Source organism: Mandrillus leucophaeus, unplaced genomic scaffold (genome assembly GCF_000951045.1).
Source record: "Mandrillus leucophaeus isolate KB7577 unplaced genomic scaffold, Mleu.le_1.0 Scaffold16, whole genome shotgun sequence".
In the NCBI taxonomy this organism is placed as follows: Eukaryota; Metazoa; Chordata; class Mammalia; order Primates; family Cercopithecidae; genus Mandrillus; species Mandrillus leucophaeus.
Genome location: NW_012101587.1, coordinates 7,104,768 through 7,119,834, shown reverse-complemented (window position 1 = coordinate 7,119,834; position 15,067 = coordinate 7,104,768). Strand labels below are relative to the sequence as shown.

Genomic DNA, 15,067 nt, shown 5'->3' with positions numbered 1-15,067 from the left:
CATTCTCAACTTGGATTTCAAGAGAGTAGACAAATACAGCCTATAAAATGAATGTTATTGAGTCAATTCAGAATCCACATGGGAAAAAAAATCAAACTAGTGCCAAAATTAATGCCTATTAATGTGTATTAAAAATCCATTGCAAAAAGCACATTTTCAAAGGCAGTGTGGTAACACATTGTTATAACTTTAGATAGGATTTCTTCAATGAAAAAATAATAAATGTAGTCTGTATGAAAGGACATTACATAAATTCAACTACATTAAAATCAAGTGCTTTGGCTCCTGAGGGACCCAGAAATATTGACTTCTGAACTATTCATTGTGGTTGTTAACTAAGAAAAATATATTTTACACCTATCAAATAAAAACTTATTTTGTCTTTTATGCGAAGTCTGTTCCTTCTTCCCTAGAGACCTTGAAGACCTGTTGTTCAAGAAGGAGAAACTGAAGAGCGAGAAGGGAAGTGAGAGCCAGCAGTCCAGACAGAACCAGGCCTGAGCTGGGAGAAAGGGAGACAGTTTGTGAAAGGGAAGTAAGACAGTGGTTCTGAAAGATACTGAGTCCCGAAATTGAAAAGAAAGGTTTAGTTATGCCCAGATGCTGTTAAATGGTAGTGAAGGACACTTGGAAAGAGCAAGTTTGAAAAATGTAATTATAGAAATATAAAAAGAGGTGCCCTGCTAGTGCTTGGAGTCTTGCTCCATTTAATAATTGGTTACATATATTGACAAGCTGATTCCCAGAGAACAAACTTTCTGTAAGTTAGAAGGAGGGGTATCATAATCACAAATGATGTAAAGCAGACCTCTATGTTCAATGGCTCATTAGTTAACCGTAGGTATATTTGCTAATCAGCACAAGAATCTACTCTAAAAACACATATTGAATGTGATGTATTAGGAGATTTAGGGATTATATAATTAAAATATTTATACCTTCAGGCTTAAGGAGATTCATTCTTTTGAAGATCTCTCTGCTTTTTATGTTCTCACACTTGTAGAGTTTATTACTGCTTTTTTTTTTTTTTTTTTGGAGATGGAGTCTGGCTCTGTCACCCAGACTGGAGTGCAATCGTGCGATCTCAGCTCACTGCAGCCTCCACCTCCCAAGTTCACGCAATTCTCCTGCCTCAGCCTCCTGAGTGGCTAGGATTACAGGTGTGTGCCACCACGCCCGGCTAATTTTTGTATTTTTAGTAGAGATGGGGTTTCACCATGTTGATCAGGATGGTCTCGAACTCCTGACCTCGTGATCTGCCCACCTCTATTACTGCTTTATAGCAATGCAGCTGTATCCTAAAATCTTCCCCAATTTGACTCCTTTTGTGTAATCCCCCAGAAGCATCATTGGATCCTAGGTTATGCACCAGGTTGGAGGTATGGAATGGAAGGATGCTTGGGCCTCACCTATTCTGATTGGTTAAATGGGGAGCCTTCCCTCAGAGAATTCAACAAAAATCAATTGGAAATTGGACATTAGCTAAACGGACAAGTACAGGTGGACTGAACACAAAAGGGAATTCTACAAACACATTTACAAGATTAAGAAGTATCTTTTTGTCTTAAGAGATGTATTGCTATGTTGCACAGCCTGGCCTGCTTGAGTAACACAGCAGCGCATCTATGGGCTCAAGCAGTCTTCCCACCTCAGGTCTCAAATAACCGGGACTGCAGGAATGTGCCTCTGTGCCTGGCTAAGGTTTCAAGTTTTGCTACTATATCTTGTCATTCTTGTATCTAATTACAAGAAATTTGTTGGTAAATATAGGTAAATATTAGGAACACTAATACTGCTCTGATGTTCGTCATGTGTTTCTCTGTATAGTATTAACTAAGCAGCACTGGGAAAAATGCATTAATCGCTGCTTTGTATGTCAAGCTTGATATTATAAAAATCCCTGTTAAAAAAGAAAAATACATGCCTCCAATATCCCAGAGGACTTAACAGGTTTATGGCTTGCTTCCTAGTTTGAAAAATGCTGACCTATAAAACTAAATTATTATTCTTTTAAAATGTGTTTCCACAGGAAGTTATCATTAAAAATGAAAAAATATCTGTATAGTTTAATACTTTATTTTGTATCAAAGAACAAATTTTAAAACATCCTCAAAGACATTGTGAACTATTTATAAATCTTCATGAAACTTTGTGAAAACTAGTTTGCCTTATTCTCCATTTAAAAATTTCAGATATCAGTATTAGATATCCAATGTCCCCTTAGTGACCTAGAGCTGTAATGAGCATGACAGACTGATTCCAGACAATTCAGACCTACTTTCCTATTTCACAGGTGGATATTTCAGCCTATATAACAGCTCCATTTTAAATTAATGGATATATTTTTGGTAGTAAATGAAAGACTCAATTTTAATTCACCTAATAGTCTCCTTAATGATATTTAATTAGGACAGCTGTTAAGGGTACATGATCGTACATACTTCATTTGGTTTTCCCCATTAAATTAGCACTACTATTATTTCACTCTTTTATTGGAAGCTTACTAATGGGGCTACATATTTTTGTGTGTGTGTATATATATACTCTAGATATATATAGATATAGATATAGCTCTAAGAAACTTTTATAATACTAGAATATGCTTCCTGATTAGGTCGAACAGTGATTCTTTTTCATGTTAATAATTGGATTAACCTTATTAAGAATTTAGAATCTCCTATTCCCTTTTCTCAGAAAAATCTCTAAATTGGAGGACCGCTACAGAAGTTCTATCATTAGCTAGATATATCAGCTGACAATGATTCAGTGATCAAAGTGATGATGTGATAAAGATGCAAATATTTGATGGTTTTTTCCCCAAGAATTCTACTTTGCATCAATATTACAGTGATGTGACTTTGAAATACACTCTTAAGAAATTAATTATCCCTGTAGATATTATACATGTTTTACTTCTGATAGTTGTTTTCTATAGTCTGGCAAATTATTATAAAATAGAAGATTTCAAATTGAAGTTCTGTATTTTTTAATCACATAAAACTACCACAGGAATGTTTTCATTTCTAAATATATAACTAACTCCAATGTGTATCTGCTTTTCCAGGGAACATTGATTATAAATTCAGCCTTAGTCCAACCTACATATGTATCTAGTTCTCCCAACTGATTTTATAGGCCTTCGGAATTATTCCATTTATTAACTACTCCCTCATGTAAGTGAAGTTTATTAGGCAACAATTTAACTCATTCTGGTCACTGGCTTATCAGTTCTTTGATTTAATAGTATTACACAAATATCACATAATCCAATATTATCATATTTTCTATAAATCTATAGAACCAAACCAAACAAGACACAAAATCTAAAGAAGAATGAAGAGAGAAATGCTGTTTGTTAAAATGTCTATGGAATGTCTTCTTTGTGCAAAATATGACAAATAAATTCAGGAAACTAATTATAATATCTCAAATAATCAAACCATAGGAACACTTAGAAAAAACAGGTGGGTCACATTTGAATTACTGATAATGTAAAAATGCTCATAACAATCAGGAAGAAATTATTATAATTTCCAGAAAAAAAAGGCTTTGGGCTGAACATAGTAATAATTCAATAGCCTTCCTGAATTGGTATGCATTTAGAGAAAAGGTTTTAAAATTATGAGAAAATGCAGTGGAGTATATTTGCTAGCATTAATAGTATTAGTAATAATGCTGATTTATACAGATTGTATTAAACAAATAAATATAATGTATTTAACAATCCTCCCATTAAAAAGTGGGATATATTTCTGTTCTCCTTGAATGTGGTCTTGCCTATGACTTCTCTGATACTAAGGTAAAATGGAAAGAGTGGTACACCATTTCTGGAAATAGCCTTTTTGAAGAGTGGCAGTTCCCATGCTGGTCTCAAGCCTAGAGATGTCATGTAGAGAATAGACTGCTCTATTAGAGAACCCTCATGGAGCAGCTCAGAAACTACATGGAGGGAGAGAGATAGCAGTCAGGGCTACCTTTCCCACCAAGGTAGCAAGCCTGTCAGTGGAATCATCTTGAACAACGTGGCCCTGCCTCCAGCTATCAGCAGAAAACCATTGAACACCAGACAGAGCAAGGAAATTGACAAGACCCTCCTCAATTTCTAACCCACAAGATCATAAGAATACATTCACCATAGTTTTAAACTCCTAAATTCAGGATGACATGTTGAGTGGCAATCAAAACTAGAACAGAATGTTTTATCAGTGCAACATTTTGTATTTTAAAATTAAGTGATATATGCTGTTAGTTTTCATCCAAATAGCAGATTATGAAAACTCTGCAGTGAGAAAATTAGCTGGCATTTCCATGCAGGCAAACTTTGAGGCACAAATTGAGCAAAAGTGGCCCAGAAAATACGGAATCTGTCTTCTTAAGTGAATACTGTTACTTAGAATGTGACTGAATAAGCACAAGATTCGATATATGGCATCTTTTAATATTTATAGTTATATGAAAGTTTCTCTACGTGCCAGTAATTTATGCTATTTTCTTAATCTTTACAAAAGTTATGTTTATTTTTAACTGAAAATAAGAACTGATTAACATCTTTTTGAGAAATGGAAAAATTTCCCTTACCATTACGTTAATGTAAGAATATGGTGATGGCTCTAAAGAAATCAGTTATGAAGGAATAACTGTTCTATGGCAGGCAAAACAGTATACAGAGTAATACAAAATAAAAAAATATGTTTTCAACCATAAAGTATAATCTATTGTACCTGAAATAATATAAGATTCCAGGATAAATGGAACACTTCAAAAAAAATCAATTGAACTTGACAAATTTTGAAGATATTTCAAGAACTGCTATTTCTCAAGCTGACAATCTTTTTTATAAAGTAGAAAAATTAGCAACATTTTAGCCAAATACAGATCTCCTGCAAGTGTCCTGAAAAATAAGTGAATAATGAATTATTTTTAGGAGAGCAATCATGGTAATTTTCTTCACGAGCTAAAAATTGTAATCACTGTTGATGTGATACAAGGAGCTATGACTCAGAATTCTTACATTAATTTTCTTTATTTGGTTGAGAAATAGGTAGGAGAAAAAGGTAGCAGCTACCAGGATAAAAGCTGATGAGGGGCATTGGGAGTTGCACAGCACTGCAGAGACAAAAATTACAACTCTTGGCAGCCAGGGCAGACAACCTTGAGAGTGAAGATGACAAAGTTGGCAAGTATAGCCATGGAAGCCCAATATTTGGTGCCACGTTTCCCTCAGTGTATCTGCAAATTTCTCAGAGCCTAGAGGCTGAGAAGCCTAACAGAAAGCAGCAGCTGAGTCTAAGAAGCTAATTAGAGTTTTCACTGGGCTCAAATGCATGGGAGGAAAAAAAAGAACGTTCAGTGCCCAGAAATGAGTAAATTATGAAAAGTAGATTAGAAGGAAAATATAAAAGAAAACAGAAGAGATAGATGGAACATAGCGTAAATTTGGAATCCAAGAAAAGCAACCATGAGAGAATAGATGAGAAACACTACCTGATCATGATCAATAAGTTTCTAAAACATCTGAACAATATCAAGTCCCAGAGTCACAAAGGGCCACAAACTAAAGCAAGGTCAACAGATCTACGGCAATACCGATGGTGGGTGCCTAGGAATGGAGCTAGAAATGGGAATTGACCGCAAATGAGGGATTTCTTTGAGGTAATAGCAATATTCTAAACCTGACTTCTAGTATGAGCTGCACAACTCCCTAAGTTTACTAAAAATCATTGAGTTGTACATTAAAATCAGTGTATTTACTGTATGCAAATTGTGCCTTGATAAACTTAAAAAAAAAAAGAGTAAATATGAAGAAAACCATATCTAGAAATATTGAGTGAGATGCTGCAAAAGAACAAAGAGAAAGAGATATTCACAGCATCCAGGCTGGGTGTGGTAGCTGACATCTATACTTCCAGTGCCATGGAAGGCTGAGGTGGGAGGATCACTTGAGGTCAAGAATTCAAGATCAGCCTGAGCAACATAAAGAGATCCTTATGTCTACAAGCAATAACAACAACAACAAAAAACAGGAACAAAGAAATGAAGATACCAAACCTTCATTTAAAAAAAAAACAAAACTACTAACCACTGTCTTATAAATATGTAAATATATAACTAAAGGATAATAAAAAAGTAAAACAAATTCACTTTTTCTTCTTTTTTTTTTTTTTTTTGAGACGGAGTCTCGCGTTGTCGCCCAGGCTGGAGTGCGGTGGCGCGATCTCGGCTCACTGCAAACTCCGCCTCCCGGGTTCCCGCCATTCTCCTGCCTCAGCCTCCCGAGTAGCTGGGACTACAGGCGCCACCTCGCCCGGCTAATTTTTTGTATTTTTAGTAGAGACAGGGTTTCACTGTGTTAGCCAGGATCTCTCCATCTCCTGACCTCGTGATCCGCCCGCCTCGGCCTCCCAAAGCGCTGGGATTACAGGCGTGAGCCACCGCGCCCGGCCGACTTTTTCTTTATTTATTCAAAATAAAATGTCTAAAAGAAAAAAAAGAATGAAAGTGGAAGTTAAAGAGCATTGAAAATGAATATTAGATCATAGATTTAAACACTACATTTGTCATTACATTAACAATAAATTGATTAAATATTTTAATTAAAAAGCAGATTGTCAGATTGAATTTTAAAACCTGTTGTATGTGAATTGTATACATTTTAATAATTGGGGTACAAAAAGGATGAAAGTTATGACTGGAATAAGAAATACTATGCAAACATTAGCTAAAATATGGTTAATATATTACAGCTGAGATTATAAATGGGCTCAACAGTTTTAGCATACAATAGATCACTAATAATAGTATACACACTTTTTTTATATCCTCTGACCTGGAAATTTTACTTCTAGGAAATTATCATGTAGAAATAGATAAAAATTAAGCAGGAGAATGTTCTTTACAGCATTATTTACAATAATATTTTTAAGTTGGAAACAATCTTGTCAATCTTGTCACATAAAGTTAAGTAATTTGTATACATTTATAAATGAATATCTGCATGTAACAGGTCATAGTCTGCAGTTATTTAAAGAATAAAGTAGATTTCCATATACAGATGGGAAAATGTATATGCAATGCACTTTTTTAAAAAACTTTGGGATAATTCAGAGAGCATATTCTTATATTTTACAACAAAATATGTGTCTGCAAATGGATATAAAAATCCAGGACACTACCCACCTGCTCATTAATAATAGTGATTTCTTATGAATAAGATTAAAAATAATCATAATTTTTTACTATTACTTAACAGTTAAATATTTTACAATAATAAATATCAAAAAATAGATTAAAGTAGAATTCATGCTATAATATCATACCAGAACAGAATTTGTGCCATACTAGTACTTCTGGAGTACTGAAATCAAGTATCAAAATAATATCTAATGCAAAGGACATTTTATTGCAACTTCTTAGGGATGACATTAGTTGAATTTTAAGAATCATGTGTTAGGTTCAATTTATAAATCACTGTTAGATAATCCTTAATCCACCTGTGTGTAGCAATCTAGAAAATAACATCAGATGTAAAGTCAATAGGTAGATTTATTGTCAAAGTCTCTTTGCTTAGTGGAGTGCTTGAAAATTTCTTGGTAAACTTGTCCAAGGGTATTTTATTGCTTTTTTTAAAAAAATATGTCATTATGTTTGCATGCACTAATAAAAGAGCAGCTGTGTTCCCTTCAGGTCCACAGTGAATGAACATGCAGTGTGGAAGGACTGAAGTAGACTCTGTGGTAGAATAAGTGGTGAACTATACAAACTGAAGCCAAGAAGCAAAATGTTTCATCAAGATCCTGGCCAGAAATAAGGACTGCAAAATTTTTAAGAGCACCAAGTACTCCAATAACGACTCATCCTTGAGGCCGGGAGAAAAATCAATTCCATTAGTGTGTGTACTCAGAAAAGTGCCCCGTGAGAACCATGTGAAATAGGTTTCGTAGCAATACAACTTCTATTAGCAGGGCCCTCGGAGTTAGTCAATAATTTATCATTACGTGAACTGAGCTTGGGAAAATCATATTAAGCCTAAGCAAATAAGGAACAGAGTTTGATCTGACTCTTGTCCTTTATTAATCCGGAATTGATTTTTGGGTCAGACACCAAATTTTAAGTGGTTGTATGTGTTGTCACTCAGATATGTTTTTTTCATTTTGGTGTTCCAATGAATCGTAGAGACATGAACCTTGGCTTAGAATATTTGCATTTGCTAAGATGAAAGTCAAACCATTCAACTTTACAGAACAAAGGAAAGTTAAGGGCAGAAACAAGAGTATTGGGAGTTTGCTTTGTGCATGAGACACTGCTTGAGTATTGCACTGGAGGATATGGAAAGGTTCCTTAATCAAGTGCCTCAAACAGCAAGTCTGAACTTCTTCATTAATGTCAGAGGACAGAAAAGTTACCCTTATCTTAGCCTGTTATGTTGATATAAGATATTCACACACAGAATTTTCCAAATTCGATAGATTTTCGAATTATGAGACACTTAAATTCTTATTTTAAACATATTTGCCAATGAAATTACCCATGATTATAAGCATGATTTCAAGCTAACTGTAACAGGAATAAAATCCTACATTACATTTTAATAAGGTAGTAGCAATCTTGAGTTATTAAGAAATGTTGTATATGCTGCACACTGTTAGAAATATGTTAGCATGGTATTGTTGGCCACTCACGGATTATCACACAGATAAGGGCACCTTCGGAAGCAAATGTTCACTTCATGTTACGCTCACAAAGTTTTGAGACTGTAAAATGTATGGCACAATTTGAAGTATTTGGCCACTGTCCGTGACACGAATGGGTTGTATAAACTGCATTTACATCCAGTGAAAAAAGTAAACTACCGCGCTGATGAAGATAGCTGAACAGACCTTAGAACACTACCCTAGAACTAAATGTATGATCCTGTGGCATGCTAGTGGATCCCCTGAACACACTAAACCTTTGATTAAAGATTTGTAAGAAGAAAATAATAAACTAATTTCCAGAACTATATATATATTTACATTGGAAAGAAAATGAAATGGAAAATAAAATAAGCAACAGCTTCAAATTTATTTAATTACGTTTATTTGAAACCTTTTTTCAAAAGCCAAGCAATGCTCAGCACAGAGAATTAGAATTCAGACAAAACCATGTTCAGTATTAGTTTGTAAAATCTAAAATGTGATTAGGACAAGAGGTTAGTACTGGGAAATAATTTCTACTAGTCATAGTGAATAAAACTGTGCAATTTTAGTAAAAATGAAATTAGTGGAGATCTTTTTACATATTTACAAATATCTGTGAACACTGGGGCATCCAGTTTCTCCATCATGGCATTAGAAGCAGTGTAATTCAATGGTAAGAATATGCACCCCAGAGTCAGAGAAAGACCTGGATTGAAGTTTTGACTCAGTTGTATATTCACTTTGGAAAAGTATTCAATCTCTCTGAACTTTGTGATTACCTCATGTAAAACTTAGTATTAAAAATAAAAAAAAAGTTATTGGATTGGTCAACAGTAAAGATAGTGTCGTATATAATTCACATCAAAAATTTTGCACTCTAGGATGTTGAATTAAATGTCTCCTAAAACTGCCACCTTATGTATTTTAAGTCCACCCCAAAGGTTTCTCTGTACACAGTGAACCGTAACCTAAATGGAGGTGTAAGCAGACCATAACTGAGGTTGTGCCAATCACTGAACTTCGACCAATCAAAAGGGACCACCCACTCAAGCTGTGTTCCAACAAGGGAAAATTTGAGCTGTCACCAATTATTCTATGTGACTTTTCGCTTTTCCTGTCCATGAATCTTCTTCCACCACATGGCTGTACTGGCGTCTCTCTGAGCATACTCTGGTTCCAGAGGCTGCCGGATTGGTGAAGTGTTCTTTGCTCAGTTAATCTCTGTTAAATTTAATTTGGCTAAGGATTTTCTTTTACAAGGTCAATGTAAAACCCCTAAGCTGGGACCACGTACTTTTACACGGTTCAGTATTGACAGGAGGGAAGCCCACAGACAGAAGGACCCAGATCTCAATCTAGGGTTTGGACTTTGCCTCTCAATGAAACGAATCCATAGGTTTTTGAATGAAGACTTGATAGTAATCGGATTATATTAAAAACAGATTTCGCTAACTTTTTCATTCAGAGTATGCTAGAGGGAGGGAGGAGGGAAAGGGCAGAGCCATGGAGATTCTTTAAAAGTTATTTCCCAAAAATCTTTAGCTCACAGGACAATGGGAATAGGAAAAGTGAGGTAAAGACATCATATTTAAATATATTTTGAAAGACATCAGGGTTTTCTGATGGATTGGACGTGAACTGTCTGAAAAAGAGATAAATCAAGAACAACTCTAATTATTTGACACTCTAATTAAAAGGATATAATTTTCATCAATTTAATCAGGAAAGGCTGCAGGTGAAGCATTTTTTTTTTTTTTTTTTTTTTTTGACGGAATCTCACTCTGTTGCCCTGGCTGGAGTGCAGTGGAGAGATCTCAGCTCACTGCAAGCACTGCCACCCGGGTTCAAGAGATTCTCCTGCCTCAGCCCCCTGAGTAGCTGAAATTACAGGTGCCTGCCACCGTGCCAGGCTAATTATTGTAGTTTTAATAGAGATGAGGTTTCACCATCTTGGCCAGGCTGGGTGATCCACCCGCCTTGGCCTCCCAAAGTGTTAGGATTACAGGTGTAAGCCACCACGCCTGGCCAGTGAAGCAGATTTATGAGGAAAGACCAGAAACTCAATTCTGGAGAGGTAAAGAATGAAAAGTCTATCTATGAGAATGAAGTTAGGAACGTCAGGTGTACAGATAACCTTTTCAGACGTTCGTGAGAGTGGTGGGCTGATGAGATGTACTTGGCAGTCATCAGCATGAACATGACATTTAAAGTCATTGCTAGGCTCCCCAAGGTCAGCATCCAGAGGAGAGCTCAGCAACAAAGACAAAAGCGATCAGTGAGGTATGAGGGAAACCAAAGCAGCACAATAGAAAGGAATCCTAGAGATGAAAGTATATTGAGGAAGAAACGACATTCTGCTGGGTCAAATACTGCTGTTCATTGGTGTAATGCATTAAGAATTGTTGAGTGAAGTGGAAAATGTCGCATATGAAAGTTATCAGTAACTGATAACATGATGACAAACATGGCTTCAGAGAAGTGGTGGAAAAGGGTCCTGACTGCAGTGGGTTTGAGAGAGAATGAGGAATAGAAAATAGGAGAAAGCAAATATAGACACCTACCTGTTTTAAAGCATGTTTTTGGTTTGCTTTTACAGAAGCAGTTAAGTGCTGTTGTTTCATTATGTGGGGGAGCTGGCAGATTGTTTATAAGCTAAAAGGAGTAAACTCATCAGGAAGAGAAACTTATTGATGTAGGTAACAAATAGATAAGTGAATACTTTTTTTCTAATTGTTTATTATGGAAATTTTGAAAGAAAGAAAGTAAAGAGAATATTATCGTGAACACCCACATATCTAGAAACCAGCTTTAATAATTGTGAACATGCTTTCAATCTTGTTTACTAATCACCCCACTTGTTCTTATTGTGTTTACTTATTTATGTATTTTAATTAATTTTTGCTGCAAGATTTTAAAGCAAATTTCAGATATACTACTTCTCCACTGAAGCTGGTATGTTTTCCTAAATGAAAATGATATTACAATTTTACGTAACAATATGGAATTAACCTAACAATTTTGACCTCAATCACTTAGTATTATTTGAATAGTATTTAATATCTGGTTCATATCTGAATGTTTCCAATTGAATCTAAATATTTTTCTTATAGCATATTTGTTTAATTCAGTATTTAAATAAACACAAGCACTAATTTTGGTTGTTATGTCTTCTGTATCTATTTTACTCTCCATTTTTTTTCTTATTTAATCATCAAAACCAGCCCTAAAGAATATCAAACTTTCTGCATTTAGTTTATTGCCTCTTCCTAATATGAGCTAACTTGCTCCTCTATTTCTTCCAGGTGTTGCAGAAGTACAATTAGACCTTGAAAGTTAATTAGCTAACAGTTCAATTACGTCTGTACGTGATGAATTTTAGAGACCATGCCTCACACTCCCCATTTCATCACATTTTGAGGCACTTATACCTATGTGGCCTCTTTTGTTGATGCTGATATCACTGAGTAATGTGCAGTCTGAACCTTTCTCATAACATTCCCCATCAACTCTTCACCTAATGCTTACATCATTGACTGATACATCAAATGTGATCTAAATTCATTATTACATTACAGATTGCAATACAGTATTTTCCTAATTTTATCATCCCTTCTGGAGTCTTTTCCAGAAAGTAGGAAGTTAACCTAAAAGAAAAGTCAGAGATGTATGGCAGGATTAATGCAAATTTTGCCAATTTTCTGAATCATGCATGGGCACCTTAGCAAACTCTGGTTGAAAAAAGGAGCTGTTTCTTTAAAAAAAAAAAAAAAAACTTTATCAATGCAAGGATTTTAGATATATTTAATGCTTTCAATCTTTTTTGTTCGTGCTTGAATTCTCTCCCTTTAGTCAGAGTGAATATATTCAAGTTTTCTGCTATACATTTTCTAAAAATTAATAAACAATTCTTTGTTTAGGTTTGTGGCAAATTTGAGCAGAAAGTACAGAGTTCCCATAGCCCTCTGTCCCCACCCATGCACAGCCTCCCCTGCTGTCAACATTCCACACAGCAGTGGTGTATTTGTTATAATCGATAAATCTACATGGACACATCGTTGTCATCCAAAATACATAGTTCACATGAGGCTTCACTCTTGGTGTTTTACATTCTGTGGGTTTGGACAAATGTGTAATGACATAGATCACATTATAGTATACAGAGTGGTTTCACTGTCCTAAAAATCCACTGTGCTCTGCCTATTCATCTTTCTCCCCTTTAACCTCTGTCCTCCACAAATCTTTTCACTGTCTGCATAGTTTTGTCTTTTCTAGAATGTCACATAGTTGGAATCATGCAGTGTGTAGACTTTTCAGATTGGCTTGTTTCACTCGGTAATATACATTGAAGTTTCCTCTATGTATTTTCATGGCATGTGTATTAGTGAGGGATCTCTAGAGAGAGAACCAACAGGATACATAGATGATAGATAGATAGATAGATAGATAGATAGATAGATAGATAGATAGATAGGCAGACAGAAAGTTGACAGCTAGATGGATGGATAAATGAATAGATAGATAAGAGGGGATTTATTTGGAGAATTGACTCATGTGATTATGGAGGCTGAGAAGTGCCATGATAAGCTATCTGCAAGTTGGACAACCAGGAATGTCAACAGTGTGGTTCAGTCCAAGTCTAAAAGCCTCCAAACCAGGGAAGATGAGGGTGTGACTCTCAGTCTGAGGCAGAGGGCCTGAGAACCTGGGGGCTGCTGGTACAAATCTTGGAGTCTAAAGACCAGAGAAGGCTGGAGTTCTGGGGTCAGGGCCAGGAAAAGAAGGGTGCTCCGGCTCTAAAAATGAAAGAGCAAAATTGCCTTCCCTCTATCATTTTATCCTATCTGGGTCCCCAGTAAAGTGGACGGTGCCCACCCACATGAGGGAGGCTCTTTCCCACTCTGTTCAAGGACTCACATGCCAATTTTCTCCGGAAACATCCTCACAGACACACCCAGAAATAGTGCTTTACCAGCTGTCTAGATTAACTTTATCCAGTCAAGTTGACACCGAAAATTAACCATCACAGCATGATAGCTCATTTGTTTCTAATGCTGAATGATATTCCATTGTCTGGATAGAACCCAGTTTGTTTATCTATTTACATACTGATGGATATTTTGGTTGCTTTCAAGTTCGGGTCAATGTGAAAACAAATGCAGCTATAAATATCTGTGTACCCATTTTTATGCGTACATAAATTTGCAGTTTATTTGGGTAACCTGCTATTTTTTTTACACACCACAGTAGTTTCTGATGGCTTCCAGGTAGTCCTAGGCTCATCGTGCAAATTTCTCTTCCCAAATCCACAGTGAGAATCTCTCTAATCATCTTTGGTTCTGTGCAACATGAAATGAGCAGGAAACACAAACTGTGATGTCATCTCATGGCACAGTTAGACTGTCTCTCAAAATTGGCCATCAGGCCTTCTGCTATGTTCTATTCTTTCTCTTGAGCATATTATTTCTTTTCTCAAATGTATAAATTTAAATGTTCAATTTTTAGAAAAAGCAATTCAAACACACAAAAAATGACATTTCTAGTTGCCTTATGAATATTCCTAGCTCATTTTGGTCAAAATAAGATCAACATTCTGCTTTTCAATTCTTTCATGTGCCTTATTTTTATTAACTCCAAACTGTCTATTATGTGGATTCAAATCATTGTGATTCTTCCCAGTTTATCCACCTTCATTGATGTCTATTACTTACAGAGTAAGTGCAACTGCTTAGCCTAAACCTTAAGTATTTGTCTACAACCTTAATTTATACTCCTTCTTTTGTAACATAAAAGCATACATAAACTCTGTGATTCCTGGCAAAACAGATTCAAGCACTGAACACTTTGTGCCTCAAATGTACACAACATGATCAGGAAATATGACCAGACATTAAGAAACTATTTGAAAATTGTCAGTGTTCCCTTTCCACAATAAAGTGATTTTTAATGTCATTTTATTTTTATAGTACCTTTGAATCTGGAAGAACAATATATAAAACGTTAATAGATAAATGCTAATCATTTTATACATTAAAAATGAGTTAGATATTAAGATTTGCTTGGGTAATGTGGGTGTTTCATTGGACTATTTAGCTTAAGAGTAGTAAAGGTATTTTTGACTAAAAAGTGTGATCTTTTTACTTGAGTGCCACACTTCATTTTATATGTAATAGACACAGTTTAAGGTTATGCAATTCAGTAGGTCAAATTGTACTTACTCATATAAGATTCTGCATTCATAATAGTTAGAGCCTTGTCTTTTCTGCAACGACAAAAAAAATATGTGGGTAACATGTTAATACCAGTTCTTTGGTTGCATATCAGGATCATCCTGTATAGCTTTTAGAAATGTAGTCTGGGGGCAGTGGCTCACACCTGTAATGCCTGTGTTTGAG

General features: G+C 35.4%; 1 long non-coding RNA gene across 1 annotated transcript in view; it reads left to right on the top strand.

The window, feature by feature from the left end:
* The first annotated feature begins 411 nt into the window (after positions 1-411).
* LOC105536509 overlaps positions 412-15,067 on the top strand; it is a 17,350-nt gene continuing 2,694 nt past the window's right edge. Inside the window, exon 1 of the long non-coding RNA XR_001005601.1 lies at positions 412-535. This is a non-coding gene — a long non-coding RNA (uncharacterized LOC105536509). The remainder of the gene's footprint in view (positions 536-15,067) is intronic.